Consider the following 18161-nt stretch of genomic DNA (forward strand, 5'->3'; position numbering starts at 1 on the left):
AACCCTAACCCAACCCTAACCCTAACCCTAACCCTAACCCTAACCCTAACCCTAACCTACCCTAACCTAACCCTAACCCTAACCCTAACCCTAACCCTAGCCCTAGCCCTAGCCCTAGCCCTAGCCCTAGCCCTAACCCTAACACTAACCCTAACCCTAACCCTAACCTAACCCTAACCCTAACCCTAACCCTAACCCTAACCCTATCCCTAACCCTAACAACCCTAACCCTAACCCTAACCCTAACCCTAACCCTAACCCTAACCCTAACCCTAACCCCTAACCCTAACCCTAACCTAACCCTAACCCTAACCCTAACCCTGAAACCTAACCCTAACCCTAACCCTAACCCTAACCCTAACCCTAACCCCTAACCCTAACCTAACCCTAACCCTAACCCTAACCCTAACCCTAACCCTAACCTAACCCTAACCCTAACCCCTAACCCTAACCCTAACCCTAACCCTAACCCTAACCCTAACCCCTAACCCTAACCCTAACCTAACCCTAACCCTAACCCTAACCCTAACCCTAACCCTAACTCTAAACCCTAACCCTAACCCTGAGTCTAACCCTAACCCTGAGTCTAACCCTAACCCTGAGTCTAACCCTAACCCTGAGTCTAACCCTAACCCTGAGTCTAACCCTAACCCTGAGTCTAACCCTGAGTCTAACCCTGAGTCTAACCCTGAGTCTAACCCTAACCCTAACCCTGAGTCTAACCCTGAGTCTAACCCTGAGTCTAACCCTGAGTCTAACCCTGAGTCTAACCCTAACCCTAACCCTGAGTCTAACCCTGAGTCTAACCCTGAGTCTAACCCTGAGTCTAACCCTAACCCTGAGTCTAACCCTAACCCTGAGTCTAACCCTAACCCTGAGTCTAACCGTAACCCTGAGTCTAACCCTAACCCTAACCCTACCCTAACCCTAACCCTAACCCTAACCCTAACCCTACCCTAACCCTAACCCTAACCCTAACCCTAACCCTAACCCTAACCTAACCCTAACCCTAACCCTAACCCTAACCCTAACCACTAACCCTAACCCTAACCCTACTAACCCTAACCCCCCCCTAACCCTAACCCTAACCCTGAGTCAACCCTAACCCTAACCCTAACCTAACCTAACAAGAGTCTAACCCTAACCCTTAAACCCTGAAGGTCTAACCCTAACCCTAACCCTGAGTCTAAACCTAACCTACCTGAGTCTAACCCTGAGTCTAACCCTAACCCTAACCCTGAGTCAACCCTAACCTAACCCCTTGAGTCTAACCCTAACCCTACCCTAACCCTGAGTCTACCCGAACCCTAACCCTAACCCTAACCTAACCCTGAGTCTAACCCTAACCCTAACCCGAACCCTGAGTCTAAACCCTAACCCTTGCTCTGGTTCTAGACCTATCCCTAGCCCTATGATGTTCCTAATGCATAACCTTAACTTGTACCCTTACCCATACCTTATGCGTTACCCTGAACTTAACCTGTTGCCTAACTCCTATTCTAACCGTTCTACAGCCCTATTTCCTACCCTATCGCACCGCTAACCTTTCCCTAACTCTCACCGGTACTCCACGACCCTAACCAGCCCATTTCCCATACCCTTACCCTAATTTGGACCCCTAATCCTAATCCTTCATCCTATTTTCTAATAACAACCTAGCACTCTCCTGATGGTCAAATCCCACGAAGACATCAACTAGTCTATGAACTAGAATCCTCCACTTCCCTGTATATTACTACTTACCTGAATTTAACAGCACAATAGAAATGAGTATCCACCTCCTGCAAATGTCTCCAAAGCAGATAATCCAGTTTTAACATTGTAAACCAAGCGATGTCATAAATTATTACATAAAGCTAAGCAATTTGATAAACAACAATTGTACAATACAGAAAAATCACGTCATCCCATCCACTTGATTCACCACAAGCTTTCAACAAATTCCACTCCTACTTCATGGCATAAACACTCGTGAAACTAGGACCAGGAACAAATTATTCAGTATGATACAAAGCAGTATAAAAAATGCACAATAAACGTCAATCATCTGGAACAAGGCCCAGAGAGTTCCTTTCACCTCTGTTATTCACTATTGCACAGGAAGTTCCAGGCAAATACAGGATGAAAGAGAATAAAGATAAAATTGTTACATATAAAAGGATGTCCATTCACAGACACGGTTGACATCAGTTTACATATACATCTTGAAAGCACAAACAATTCATTGACTAGCTCAACTTTTAAACTGTGAGCAACTCAAATACTTCAGCAAGTAGACAACACAAAGTATCAATGAATCAAAATTTGTCTACATGTACACATTAACAATGAATAATCTCAAGAATTTAAGAGACTTGTATTTTACATGATGTCAATATTACTAAAATAGTTAAGAGTCAATCTAATCAAGGTACAAGACTAGTAAATTAAAATGGAAATGACACCACTAAAAGAAGTGAAATAAAATCTTTAAAAAAAAAAAAAAAGAAGAAGACATCGCATGTTGGTAACAAAACTAAATATGGCGTGAGTGCCCAAAGCGATCTAGGGAGACAACGTAATTTCTATGACAATTTTGGAACAAACACAGAAGTTGATTTTAACATTCATATGTGATTTTAGGAACCCCAAAAAGACAAAACAAACTTGAAAAGGGAAAACCAAAGATACAGCTTCATATTTTCAAATTTCATGTCAATACAAAGCAATATAAAAAATATGATACTGCCATAAAAATATAAATATAGATAAATGGCAATACATAAGAAGCCCGACCATAATCCCATTCACTTAGGATCAATACACTTTTGACAAGCGTGAATATTTAGGGGTTTTTTTTTTTTTTTTTTTTTACTACTCTTTTCCACAAACGGTGCTGGGTAACTGGCTATCCACAGGCAGGGGAATAAACCACATATACAATTAACTCAAACTACATACATTGGGATATGGCTGATGGTTTTATATTACTGATGGTAGTTAAAAAAATTAAAATCACCAAGAATGAAGACACCTCCTAAATACACGGAGGACATGGCTAGGTCGGCAGAGGCTCCTACGTGGCCAGACTGCCACCTAGAGGTGGACGTACACATGGTTCAACAAGTGCTGGCACTTATTACAGGTCAGTAAAGGTTCAAAGTAGTGTCCATGGGTTAGTATGGGGGTAGATATCCAACCATACTTATCTTTAAATCAAAGTAAAATAATTATAATTACTTTACACATTTAAACAGGATTCAGCCTTTAAAATGAAGGTAATTCTGACACATGCTACACTGTGGATGAACCTTGAAGTCACTTCAAGGGAAACAAAACAAATCAAACCAAAAAAGGACACACATTCTATGATTCTAAGATGAGGTATCCGTATAAGTCTAATTCGATAACAAAACGTACAATGTATTTGCCAGGGGGTTAGGAGTTAGTGTCCTAATGGATACAGTCTCACTTGGGGAAACTGAAAAAGTAGTGCAGATGAGTGCTGAGAACATTTCTACAACAAGGTAAACATAGCTAATATCCAAAAACTGTATGACATGAATGTAATGACACTATATACTTACAGCAGTTCAAATGGCAAATGGCATATGGAATAGATTTACTCACAATGAAAAACATGAAGTGCTGATACTTGCTACAACAGGGAGGAACAACGAAAACATCCTAAGGAAAAGAGGCCATACAGAAAAGGCCACCCGGATCACACTCATCATGTGCCCTTTAATTCGATCAAACTTGGGGAAATAAGGGAAGGTCTCGAGAACAGTTCCAGGAAAAAAAAAAAAAAAAAAAAACACCTGGATCAGATTGGGAAAACCCATTGCCGTACAGCTGGAGCAGGTGCCAACAGTGGGACTGAGCCTGTGGACTGCGTTATGAAGTGAGAACCATAATGAATCCTCATTTGGATGTTATGTGGTGACACAGAGAAAGTGTCTCTACTCAAGGCAAAAACACACTAGAGATTGTCATGAGAAGTGGCATACGTGCCACATCAGTGATGAGTGAGAAACCTGAGCTTACAGATGAAGAGGACTCTGTCCTGCTACTGCACATACTCTGTATGCTTAAAATTATTGGAAAGTAAATAATTTTTTTAAATCAACCATGTCAAAATCATAACAGGAAAGCAGAGAAAACATCAAACTTCACTATAGAGCCCAAACCTTCTCCAGTTCCAGTTGATCCAAAATGGTTAAGCTGATCACCCTTGCAGGAATCTACATATTATTAAGAGACACCATAAGATAGTATCATAAGCCACTGTGTCTTGGTTGTTGTGAAGGACTTGGATGTGATTAAAAAAAGGGGGGGGCAATTTTGAATTCTACTTTTCCACATCAACATACCAAAAAAAAAACCTGTAAAAAAGTAATAAATACCTTTAGTAAAGTTACATGATACAATATCAATACACAAAAATCGATTGACTTTCTGTACACTAATAAAGAAGTTTCAGAAAGAGAAATTAATAAAGCAATTCCATTTAACAATTGTACCAAAAATAAAATAAAGTAAAACCTAGGAATAAAATGAACCAAGGATGTGAAAGGCCTGCACATGGAAAGTTAGAAAACACTGATAAAGAAATTGAAGAGGATGCACACACAAATAAAAGCTGTGCTCGTGCACTAGAAGAACATTACTGTAACATTCACGAAGCCTAAGCAGTGCACACATCAACTGCAAACTCTACCAAACTCTACCAAATGAATTTTTTTCACAGAAACAGAAAACAAGAAATCCTACCATTTGTACGGAACAAAAAAGAACCTGGAGTAGCCTGAGCAACCTTGAGAAGGGAGAACTCAGTTGGAGGCGTCTCCCTCCCTGGCTTCACACGACGTTAGGAAGCCACAGTCCCCAGCAGAGATACAGTAAGATATTGGCACAAAAACAGGCACATGGACCAGAGGAGCAGAACAGGGAGCACAGGAATAAACCCGTCTTTATGTTGTCAGTTAGTCCATGGCAAAAGAGCCCAGAACACAAAACGGGAAAAGGACAGTCCCCTCAATAAACGGTGCCAAGAACATGGGACACCATACCCCCAAAATGACACTAGACACTGTCAACACTAGACACAAAATCAAGTAAATCTGAAATTTTTCCACATCAAGCCCCTGCTGGATCCTCTGACAATGGACCTCCTTAGTTGCAATCACACACAGGAAGCCTCTCCCCACTTTTCCCTCACCTTTTACTCCCACAGTGATGCCTCCTGGTGATTCTTGAAGATGTCTGGCTCCTGTCTGGGTGGACTTGGTTGGTCGAGTGTTGTCCTGAAGCTGAAGCCACGGTGGGTCCTGAAGAGACCCAGCCTCCACCAGCCCCGCAAGGAGCCAAGTTCCCATAGGAGCCAACCCCCTCAGTGAGACACGTGCACCTTGAGGGTCAGAGAACAGTGCCATCCGCTCGCCAGCTGGGAACTGCAGGCCACAACCACTCAGGTTTTACCACTCACACCAAAATGTACTCTAAATTGTCCATAGACAACTATAAAATGCACATCTGGAATTATTCTAAAAGAAAACATGTAAGGAAATCGACATAACCTTGTCTAGGTGATGAACTTTTACAAAAATCCCCAAGTCTATCCACAGAAGTAAAATTTAAATCATGGAATTTAAAAAATTAAAAATTTAAACTCTGTTTATGACCTTATTCAGAAAACCTAAAGACAAGACACATACTGAGAAACATAAATTTACAAAACACATAACTGATTAAGGATTTGGACTCAAATTACCCCAAGAACTTTACAACAAACAACCCCAATAAAAATAGGTAAAGATCTTAACAAACACCTCTCCAAAGAAAACACACAGATAGTAGATAAGCTTATAAAAATGTTCTCAAAAGTCATATACCAGTAGGAAACTGCAAATTAAAACAATGATGATGTAACACTGCACACTCATTAGAACCACTAAACTCCAAAAAATGACATTACTTGTGATTGACAGAAGATGAAGAAAAATGAACTCTCCCTCACTGCAGGTGGAATGCATGTGTGGCTACTTTGAAAGACAGTTGGGCAGTTTTTTCCAAAGCTAGTCAATGCTCACCTGAGAATCCAACATTGCACCTCTAGTATTTAGACAATTGCTTTGATGAAGTGTCCAAACAAAAACTAGCACGCAATTATACACAGCAACTCTACTCATAATGGCTAAAAACTTTAAATGATGAGGATGTCCTTCCGTGCATGAATACATAAGCAAGTTAGGGTACACCCATGGAAAGAGGGCAAATGACACCCTAAAATATATCTCTTTGGCATGAAGATTACAATGGGCAGATTTCTTAAAAAAATAAGACACATGAGACTCTATGAAATCCAAGTCAATACTGCCTTTTGTGAGGCAAATTTACATTTATAAGGGAAATCTCCATTTGAAAAGTAATCTCCCTTTTTGTACCAGGAATAAAAGAAAGACTAAATCTCAAAAAAAAAAAAAAAATCAATAGAGAAGGCTAAGATTTAAACCTACAACCTTCCTTTCTTTTCGGTGTTAGATAAAGATGGTATTTCGGGTAATGTCTTGGGCCATTTCAGGGAATTACTCAATTTCCTGGGCATCTCCCATGCTTAAAGTAGGCACACAAGTTCTTGAATTTGTTTGTACAATTATGTGAAGGTAGTTAACACCACAGAAATGTGTACTTGAAATGATTTCAGTTAAAAGTGTCATATGTATTTTTAATCACAGTGAAAATCATGTAGGAATGTAGAACTGATACAATTTACAACATTAATAAACACTGAAAAGATCCCTAGCGAAAAGAGCCGTAAAGAAAAGTTCCCCCAGATCACATGGTCATCGTGTGTGCTTTACATCCATCAAGGCTGTCAAAGTGAGAGTCTCAGTAACAAACCCAGAAACAGAGAACCAGCAGCTGGACCAAGCGGTGACAGCTGAAGGGGGCCGGCAGGTCACACAATAATGTGGAAGCCATAAGGCTTCTTCACTGGTGGGTTATATGACGGCTCCTCAGGAGACTACCCCTGTTTGGGGTAAAACACCCTACAGTATTTTGTATAAAGCGGCAAATGTGAGTAGTGTTTACCATCATAGAAATTACTGGAAAGCCCATTACTTTTCAAAACAACCATATCAATACCACGGCAGAGAAGCTGATAATACAGACATCAAACCTTGCTATAGAAGCCAAGGCTCACCCAGACCAAGGTCAGCCAGAGTTGTGATGCTCATCGCCCTTGTAGGAATCCACTTGTTATTAAGAGGCATTGTGGGATGAGTATACCAGTAGCCACTGAGTCTTGGATCCTGTGCACGACCTGGGATGCAGGAGAACCAGTGAGATTTTAACATTACAATTTTCCACAACACTTAACAAACAGTTGTTAAAACAAATAAATTCAGTGAAGTTCAATTTGAAATCAATGTACAAAAATCAGTTGCATTTCTATACACTAATAATAACCCATCAGAAGGGAAATTCAAGGAAACAATCACATTTATAATTGTATCAAAAAGAAGAAAAAAACTAGGAACAAATTTAACCAAGGATGTGAAAGACCTGTACTCAAAATACTATATAGCATTGAGTAAGAAGTTAAAGACACAAATAAACAGAAAAATACTCTGTACTCATGGATTGGAAGAATTACTAGTATTAAATTATTGATTCTACCCAAAACTATCAACAAATTCACTGCAACATCAATATAATGTTCAATGATATGTTTCATTGAAATGGAAATAACAACCCTGCTATTAATATAGAACAACTAAGGACCCTGAACAGCCAGGGAAGTTCTGAGAAAGAAGGACACAGCTGGAGGCATCTCCCTCCCTAGCATCAAACTGTATCAAGGAGCTGTAGTAACTACAACAGTGAGGAACTGGCACAAACACAGACACACAGACAAGGGTAACAGCATAAAGAGCCCAGAGATAAACCCACATGACTGTGGCCAGTTAATTCATGAAAATGGGGCCAAGGACATACAAAGATGGAGGGACATTCCCCTCCATAAACATTGCCAGGAAAATGGGACACCATGCACCAAAGAACATCACTGGTCACCATCTCCACTGCACACAAAACTAACTAAAACCCCAGTTTTCCACATCAACCTCTTTCTGAGGTTCCACTGAAGACAGAACTCCCCCGAACAGTCAGCTGCACACAGGAAGCTTCTCCCCACTTGGCCTTTTTTTTCCTCTTATTGTGCCTTTTCACAGCAATGCCCAAGAAAACTCAGACCATGACAGCATGGACACAGCCCCACTGTCTAGAAGACAAAGCCCTGACAGTCCTGAAGAGACCAAGCCCCTGTCGGCTGTGCAAGGGGCCAAGTCCATGGGCAGAATGACCCACAAGGTGTGCCCTGTGGGTCACAGGTAGATTTGGCACCCTGCTGTGAACCATTTAAAAAAAAAAAAAAAGTTCAGGGGATGCTGAGTTCACAAAGCCCAGAGACCTCATCCTGAATGCAGTTCTGCTCTATGTAGTGCCTTTGGAAATCCAAAGTGAAACACAGCCAAATAGCTCACTATGCTGTCTCAAAAACTGGTTAAGGAGCAATTAATTAAAAAACGTATAGAATGAAGAGAACATAGACAACTGATGGCAAAATTCACTCAAGATTGCATATAGACAAATTTAAATGACAAAACTATACAAATCTTAAAAGGAAAAGGGAGAAAATCTGTAAGGCCTTGGGTCTGGTGATGAGTTTTAACTCGCAACAACAAATGCCTATCTACACATCAACACAAAATTAATGACATGGACTTTATAGAACTATAGACATCTACTCTGTGAAAGGTCTTATTCATAAAGGCAAAAGAGAGACCACACACTAGGAGAAAGTATTTGCAAAATGCGCATCTGATGAAGGATTTGTACTCAAGTTATACCAATAAAATCTAGAACAAACAACCCCATTAAAATGGGTAAAGATAGAAACAAACATCGGGCTAAAGAAGATATACAGGTAGAAAACAATCATACAAAAATACATTCAAGGTCCTGGTGGAAGACAGGTGCGGCCAACTTTGGAAGACAGTTTGGCAGTTTCTTCCAAAGCCAAACAGTCTCAACTTAGAATCCAAAAAAAAAAAAAAAAATCATCTCTTGAGTTTAGACAACTGCTTTGAAAAACTGTTCAAACAAAAACGAACATTAAGTAATGCACAGGAGGTCTATGCATAATGGCTTAGAAACTCAAGTGATCAGTACGTCCTGAATTATTTGAGGCCAAGAGTACAACAAGTAGATAGGTTTCTGGCAGATGTTCTGGATGACTTTATCAGATCAAAACTTAGGATTTGATTTCAGGCTGAGATATGATACAATAGGTCACAATTTCTGAATGGGCTCCTGGCTCCATTTGACAGAGCTCTCTTATCAATACCAACTCCATGTTGATTTTCCTTCAAAAAGAGAAAGAATCAGTCTGGAGAGGCTACATATGCACTATGTGACTCAATTTATGTGAAATTTGGGGAAAGGGAAAAATAAGATATGGTAAACAGATCATGCGGGAGTTTTGAAATGTTCCATATGATACTTCATGGTGGACATTTGCCATTATGCATTTGTCTAAACCCATAGGTTTTTATGACCCAACAAGTCAGTTAAGTGATCGAGTAAGCGGTAGTGTCACAGGGTGGAATGCAGGATGTAACACAGGATCTGTATTAGAAATGTATGAAAACACTCACTGCTGCTGGTGGAGAAGGGGCCAGCCTCAGTGACTGCAGGAATGAATGGAACGTGCAGACTACAGGGAAAACGTACTGCACGTAAACATTGGGATCTGTAAGATCCATCCCACACAGGTAGGAGCTAAGAACGCTGAAACCACTCATCTGGAGCAGAATGAGAAATGAACTGAATGGGTGGAAGATGGTGGGAACCAGGATTCTATTGTCTGACTGGGAGTTACAGATAAGCGGGGGGAGGGGGGTACACTGTCCATATAATGGATCAAGTTGGAGGCATCAGTATAAACCCGTCTTCTGCTTAATTTGAATACAGACATTTCCACATATAAATCTTTGTAATTAGGAGTGTATACTATTGGGAAGGGGGAAATTTCACTCTCTATCCCTCTTGACTTCTTGTGGCTGGACTAGTAATAAAACTAATGCAAGACAGAGCCGCAGGAGAAAAAGAAATTTTAATTCCTACACACAAAAGTCTCATAGAAATGGGAAGTAAGAAGTAGTGAAAACAGGCAGATTTTATACATCTAGAAAACTATAAATTTGTTAGGAATTGACAGCCCAAGAAGTATAGCTTTGGGGTACTCAATGAAGAATCTAAACAGAGTCTGGGCTTGGGGTTGTAAATTTAAAAAGTAACAAGTTATGTTTATTTGCACCTCTGAACCTTTCACGTGAGACTTATTTCCTGCTTTTAGGGAGATAGAGCTGGGGTCAGAGTGTCCCTCTTGCTTTGGCCATTTCTAAGTAACTTTAATTTAAAACACTATGTGGTTGTGGCAGATTTGGGGAGGGCGGTGCTCCCTGAGCAACATCAATACACTAAGGTGGGAACACATGCACACATTTCCCTGCATTGTCAGTGGATAACATTTTCCTCCCATATGTAAATTCTTAATACCATTCTTTAATAAAAGGAATCAGGACTCTTTGAAGAAACGGCTTATACTAGGACTGAGACAGTCAATATATGAGCCAGTATAATCTTGAATCTTGTATCAGAAATCAAGGAAATACCAGGGGGGGAACAAAACCCCAAAATATGGAATGATCTCAAAGAAAACAGGAGCCAATGAAAGAGGTCTCATTAGCCAATGCCGGAATAAACTGAGCAACCAAACCGGTAGTGCTGGATTATAACCAAAAGATTTAAATAGCTATCCAGGTGTCCACAATGGTGAAGTTAAATGATGACATAGTTTTTTTTTTTTAATTTTAATAAATGGGATTGAATAGAAAACTCCTATGCAGAAGTGTTCCTAATAATCCATGACATCCATCAAGGAGGTGGAGCTAAACCCTGTCTCCCGAAGTGTCCGTTCCACATAGTGACCTCCTCCTGATTAGGTCAGAAGCAAGAAAAGTCTGAGACCCCACTGCTGGGCATGTATCCAGAGCAACACTCTAATGTGAAAAGACACACACACTGACTGATTTTTTACCACAGTGGGCAAGATTAAATAGCGGGGAAAATTGTGTTTTCAACAAGTGGTACCAGGCAATTGTCTATCCAGTGAAATTTTTTCATTTCTAAGAGAAATGAAATTGGATCCCTGCTTCATACCACATGCAAAATTAACTCAAGATACACAAAAAGCTTAAATTTAAAGAGTGGTAAAAAATTAAAGACTTTTGTACATCAAAGATGCTATCCAGAAACTGAAAAGACAGCACACAAAATCAAAGAAAATATTTGTATATTATATACTTGAAAAAAATTTTATCAAGAAAGTATCAAGTACTTTTAAAACTCATAAAAAGACAAAGCAAACCCATTTTTAACATGGTAAAAGGACTTAAATAGACCCTTCTCTATATGTAAGCTTAAAAAAAGTACAGTATATTGTATATATGTATTTACCTGCAATATAATGTATATGTGCTGTCAAACAGTAATAATTCTACCTGATAAAATGAAAAAGAAAAACACCACTAAATAAATAAAATTAAATAATTTTTTAAAAAATAGACCCGTCTCCAGACAAGACAAATAGTCGACAAGCACATGAAAGGATGTTAAAAATCAGCCATGATGGAAATGGAAATGAATACCATAATGCCGTCCCTCCCAAGCACAGTGGAAGCCCTACAGTTAAGAAAACTAAAACAACAAATCTTGGCCAAAATGTAGAGAAACTGAAACTTTTAAACATTACTTGAAAAATTGGAAAATGGTGCAGCCCAGGTTTCCAGTTTGTCATTTCCTCAGGCGGATAAAAATACAGTTACCTTATGGTTCAACAACTTCACTCCTAGATATAGACCCCGAAACATTAAAAACAGGTGTTCAAACGAAAAAAGGCACACAAATATTCACAGCAGCACTATGCGCAATGGCCCCGAAGGTAGAACAATTGAAATGTCCATCAAAGGCTAAACAGATAAACAAACAGGGTACATCCATAAACTGCCATGTTATTCTGCCATATGAAGGACTAAAATGGTGCAGCCATGGTGGAGAACCATATGGGAGTTCCTCAAAAACTTACACTTGGGGTTGACATGTGATCCATCAATGCCACTTCAGGATATATGTTCAAAATATTTGAAAGCAGGCACTGGAATAGAAATAGGTACACCCATACCCACGGCAGCACTAATCACAACAGCAAAAGGTGGAAACAACTCACCTGTCCATCAGCGAATGAATGGATAAAGTACATGTGGTGTATACAAAGTGGGATACTACACAGCCTCAAAAACTAAGGAAATTATGACATGCGCTGCAACATGGATAAATCTTGAAGTCACTATGCTCAGTGAAACAAACCAGACACAGAAGGACAAATACTGTAGGATTCCCCTTATACAAGGCATCCAGAGAAGTCAAATGCAGAGACAGAAAGAGTGTCACTGCCAGTGGCTGAGGGGAGTCAGTGTTCACTGGACACAGGGCTTCCTTCACTTGGGGAAAATGAGTAAGTTCTGGAGACGGATGGTGAGGTATCTGTACAACAATGTGAATTTAGTAAATACCACAGACCTGCATAGTTAAATGGTTTAAATAGTAAATGTTATGTTCTATATTTTTAATGACAATGAAAAATGTGAATGAATCACTAATGATTCAACTTGGATAAAGGTTGAAAACATTCTAAGTGAAAGGAGACACACAGAAGAGGCCACCTAGATCGTATTCATCTTGTGCTTTAAATCCATTAAGATTTTGAAAAAGAGGGAAACTCTCAGTAAGTTTCAGGAAAAGAAACCTGGCAACGATGAAAAAAAAGGGATTTCCATAAGTTGGGGCAATTGGGAAGGCTGAAGCGGGCCTGTGGATGGGGTTACAAGGTGAACCATAATATTTCTTCATTTGGGGTTTATGTGCTGGTTCCCTGGGAGAGTATCCCAGTTTTAGGTAAAACCCACTGGAGTATTCCATGTGAGGTGGCAAATGTGAGTACTGTGAAATGCTATTTAAAGTATTTAATATGGAACTTCATAAGAAAACTTTATAAGAAACTTTATGAGAAACGAAATTACTTTTGAACACAACCATGTCAACACCACGCCAAAAAAAAAAAAGCAGAGAAGACATCAGATTTCCTTACAGAGGCAAACCCTTAACGTAATCCAGTTCACCCAAAGTGCTGATACTCATTGCCCTTGCAGGAGTCCACATGTAACTTAGAGGCAGTGTGGGAAAATTAGGAGCCATTGTGTTTTAGGTGCTATGGATGACCTGGATGGAGTACAAACAGGGTGATTTCTGATTTCTAGTTTTCCACATCAAACCATCAAAAAACTCTTAGAACTAATAAATCATTTCAGTTAAGCTACAAGGTACGAAATCATCACACAAAAACCAGTTGTCTTTCTATACATTAATAATGAAACATCAGAAAGGGACATTTTTAAAAATCCCATTTACAACTGCATCCAAAAAAAAATACCTAGGAATAAATTTAACCAAGAGTGTGAAAGGCCTGCACACTGAAAATTCTAAGACACTAAGGAAAGAAACTGAACAGACACAAATAAATGGAAAGATACCCTGTGCTCATGGACAGAAATAATTAATATGGTTAAAATGTCCATTCTACCCAAAGCAGTGCTCAAACTCAAAGCTAGCCTCTTCAAATCACTGTGCCCCACACCAGAAAATAAAGAACACTGAATTGACTACACTTCAAAAAAATAAAATAAACTTCTGTGGCATTTTTCACAGAAACAGAACAAAGAATCCCAGCATTCGTGTGGAAACACAAAGGACCCTCAACAGCCAAAGAGATTCTCTACAAAAGGGAAACAGGCTGGAGGCATCTCCCTCCCTGACTTCACACTGCATTACAAAAGCACAGTCACCAAAAAATTGTGGAATTGGCACAGCAACAAGGACATGGACCAGAGAGAGTCTGCAAATAAACCTACAGGGATGTGGTCAGTTAATTCACAAGAAAGGAGCCAGGAAACTGCACCGGGGAAAGGACAGTCCCCTCGATGAATGGTGCTGGGAAAACTGGACACCACACGCCAAAGGACACGGCACACTCTACACCACACACAAAACCTGACTAAAACCCACAGCTTCCCACATCCAGCCCTTCCTCTCCCAGGGCCTCTGAGGAGGGCTTTCCCTCAGCCATCAGCCCCTCACGGGAAGCTTCTCCTCACTTTCCCTTCCTCCTCACCTTCCCTTCAGTGCAGCACCTCCTGTTGGGTCCTGAGGACTGGGCTCCTGTCAGCGGGGACATAACCCCCTGTTGTCCCAAAGCCCTGGCATGTCCAGAGGAGACCCGGCTCCAGGCAGCTGCGCAGAACGCGAGATCCTAAGGCAGAACGCGAGATCCTAAGGCAGAACGCACGCGAGTTCCCACCACAGCTGGGGGGGAGCGGGCTCTGGGCCCTGCCAGCCAATGGGAAAGCGCGGACCCAGTCGCCCTCACAGCCAGCTGAGGACCCGCCCTGACAGCGGCTCTGCTCAGTCCTTTAAGCATGGAAATTCAAACTGAAATAGAGCCAAATACCTGTAACTTCTCCAAATACTTAGAAACAATTAATAGAAAGCCATATGGAATGAAGTGAATGGGGACACGAACTTTAAACCTTACACCCTTCTTTACTGAGCTTTCATGGTAACCTGTCGTAAATGACTTCCTCCCTCCCCCTCCCTTGCTTTTGTTTTCAGCTGAAGGTGATATTTAAAGTGATGCTTCTGGCCATTTCAGGGAGAGAGTCAGTGTTCCTGGGTATCTCCCCTGTATACAGGAGGTATGCATGTTATTCAGCTTGTTTGTTTTTCTCCCGGTAATCTGTCTTATTAGGGGCAGGGAGGTCTCATCAAAGAACCTAGGAGGATAGAGGGAAAGCTGGTTTTCCTCCCATACACACGCAATGGAATTCTTCTCAGCAATAGACATTAAACCATCAACCCATGGAAAGACACGGGTAAGTCTCACTTGTATGTTACTAAGTGAAAGAACCCAGTCTGAGGAGGCTGCACACAGTAGGACCCCACTGATGACAATCATGGAAAAGGCAAAGCTACATACATGAGCAGATCATGCGGTGGGGGTGGGGGGGTTGAAATGTTCCATGTCTTACTTTAGGATGGACACCTGTCACTATGTGTATGTCTACACCCACACATTTGTACAGCCCAAAGGTCAATCATAATCTATTCAAACTTAGTTGTTTAGGATGTAGCAGGGTCGCAGGATGGAACACACAGTGTGACACATAATCTATGAAATGCATTAGAAACGGGTGGAAAAAACAGTTGATGGTGGGGCAACAGGTGTTGACATAAGTTCACTTCGGGACTGAACAGACTTCTTTTGCAAAGGCAGAATGGACCATTGTTAAACTGTGGGCTTTCCATTATAAAGTTCTTTCCAGGATGTAGTAGTTAACAATTCTGAAACCACTGTGCATGTAACCAGCGACAGAGAATTTGGTTGATAAATGGCAGACGGTGGAAGCCAGGCTCCTCGCTGTGGGAATGGGAAGTCACAGACAAGCAAAGGGAGAGCCTTGGCCCTCGTGCTCCTGGATCTGAGCTTCCTGGATGGATGGTGTGGGGAATGGACTGGGAGGGGAAGGCACAGCTGTTTACCCTGGGAAAGCCCAACCGATGTAGGAACCTCACACCCCTTCCTTCTCCCCATACCTGCTGGAAACATTCAGACCTCCAAAATCTGCCAATGCAGCCTTTAAGACATTCTCACCCTCAGGCAGATAAAGGAGTGTGAGGGTCTTGCCCTACCCCCAAGCTGTCCCAGAATCCAGGCCCTAGAGGGTGGAGCCAGGACTAGGGCACCTGGGCCTCTGACCAGCAGGTGACAGCAAAGAGGACAACAGTCCTGAGGGCCATGGTCTCCTGAAGTCTGTGAGCCCAGTGCCCTGATGGGGTTCATTCCCTGTGGGGACATGGACAGGTCTGCAGTGGTTCTGTTTTCCACCTGAGCCCCTTGGATGAAGCCAGGGCAAAAATGCACTCAGGGGTCCCCTGGCAGTGTTGCAAACTCTGACACAGTGGCTTTACATAAGAACAGGAGAGTGAAGCTGAGCACCTGACAGCCACTGCTCTCTGGCTGAGCTGCTTCCATCAGGAACACAGTCCCCTGCATGGAGTCTGCTGTAACTCACCTGCCCCAACCTGGGCTCTCTCCTTCCTCCCTGGACCCATCCCCCAGGCCAGGCGCATCTCTCCAAACCCTGCATCCCCCTCTCACCTTAGGGCTAACAGGCCCCTCACAAAACTGTGAGCCTGCTGCTCCCCACACTCCAGGAGGCAGCCCCGCCTCCCCTGGTTGCTGAGCCCAGACACCTGGGGCCTCCCAGTCCCCCACTTCCCTTGTGCCCCAGTGAATGTCAGCTCCTCCTCTGGAGTCTATGGCCAGTCCCCACAATAATGCCACTCTACAGCCACAGGCTTGATGGTGGCCCAACCTGATCTTGCACCCTGCTCCTCTATCAGGCCCTGACAAAGCTCCCGCCCCCATGGTGCATCTCACATCCCATCCCAATGTGGTCTTCATGAACCAGAAACGAGACAGTGACTCTCTCCCACCTGCAATTCCCCAAAGATTTCCTCACTTTTTCTGGGCTGTCTGCTGGAAGGGACGTCCGCTGGGGCCCTGAGAGTCCCCAGCACCCTCACTAGGCTGCTGACTCCTGATTCTGGGAGGGGCCTGCCCACGTGAGCCCCATGGGCTGCTGGGTGCCTGCCTAGGTGAGCTCCATATCCTGGGAAGGGCCTGCCCACCTAAGCCCCATGCTCTGGGAGGGGTGTGTGAACAAGCATCCTCTTTTTGCTGCCAGCACAGAGGTGTTTAGCAACTCACCCATGGGCAGTGCTGGGATGAGGTGAGAACCAGGAGATGCTGCAGGTCCCTGAACCCCGCCTGGGCCCACCCAGAGCGACCAGGTCAGTAGTTGGTTGCTGGCTGCTGTGCCGTGTGAGGGTGCCTCCACAGGTACCTCCTGCTTCTTCTACCTTCTACCCGATGCCACAGAGGCCTCATCAGGACAGAGCAGACAGACTGCCTCAGGCAGGTGGGGGTTCCTGGTGATCCTGCAGGGGACACAGGAGAGAGGGACCAGGCAGAAGGGGAGTGTGGGCCCAGGCAGAGCTGTGGGTCTTGTGGCCCACAGGGGCCTTTCTGGGCCTGAGCTGGAAGTGGACGAGCAGGTGGTGGGTGTGGGCGGTGACCTAGGAAAGCCTTCCTGGTGAACCCTTAACCCTAACCCGAGTGCAGGCTCTGAGCACATCCATGCACTTGCCCATTTTCTGTCCAGGGATAGTCAGCCTCAATTATGCTGGAATAAATTGGGGTTCCTTGGAGGCCCTGAGTGGGCTGTCCAAAGCTGCAGTCCTTGGAATGCAAAGAATCACTTTCCCTCTCTCTTTTTAAAAAAACTTTTTTTTCATTGAGGTTACTTTGGTTTATAACACCTTATGTCTTCATGTGTACGACACTATAGTAGTACTTTTGTATACACTACAGCGAGCACACCACCAGAAGTATATTTTCCTTCATCACCATACAGTTCATCCCCTTCACCCATTTCTCCCTTTTCCCACCCCTTCCACTCTGATAACTGCTACTCTGTATCTGTCTGTTTGTTTTCATTTGGTTTGGTTTGTTCATGATTTTGTTTGTTTATATTCCACATGTGAGTGAAATCACTCAGTATTTGTCTTTCACAGTCTGACTTATTTCACTTAGCATAATGTCCACATGGTCCATTCATGTTGTCACAAATGGAAAGATTTCATTCTTCTTTATGGCTGAGTAGTATTCCATTGTGTGTATGTATACATACACCACATCTTCTTTATCCATTCTTCTATTGATGGACACTCAGGTTGCTTCCATATCTTGTCTGTTGTACACAACGCTGCAGTGAACATAGGGGTGCATCTATCTTTTCTAACTAGTGTTATTGTTTTCTTTGGATGAATATCCAGCAGTGGAATTGCTGGACCATATGATAGTTCTATTCTTAAATTTT

General features: G+C 42.4%; 1 long non-coding RNA gene across 1 annotated transcript in view; it reads left to right on the forward strand.

Annotated features, from left to right (window-relative positions):
* Positions 1 to 17716, forward strand: part of LOC116659738 — an 18301-nt gene extending 585 nt beyond the window's left edge. Inside the window, exons 2-3 of the long non-coding RNA XR_004315073.1 lie at positions 12835 to 12837; positions 17634 to 17716. This is a non-coding gene — a long non-coding RNA (uncharacterized LOC116659738). The remainder of the gene's footprint in view (positions 1 to 12834; positions 12838 to 17633) is intronic.
* The last annotated feature ends 445 nt before the right edge of the window (positions 17717 to 18161 follow it).

The sequence above is a fragment of the Camelus ferus genome, chromosome 25 (genome assembly GCF_009834535.1).
Source record: "Camelus ferus isolate YT-003-E chromosome 25, BCGSAC_Cfer_1.0, whole genome shotgun sequence".
NCBI classification, from domain to species: domain Eukaryota; kingdom Metazoa; phylum Chordata; class Mammalia; order Artiodactyla; family Camelidae; genus Camelus; species Camelus ferus.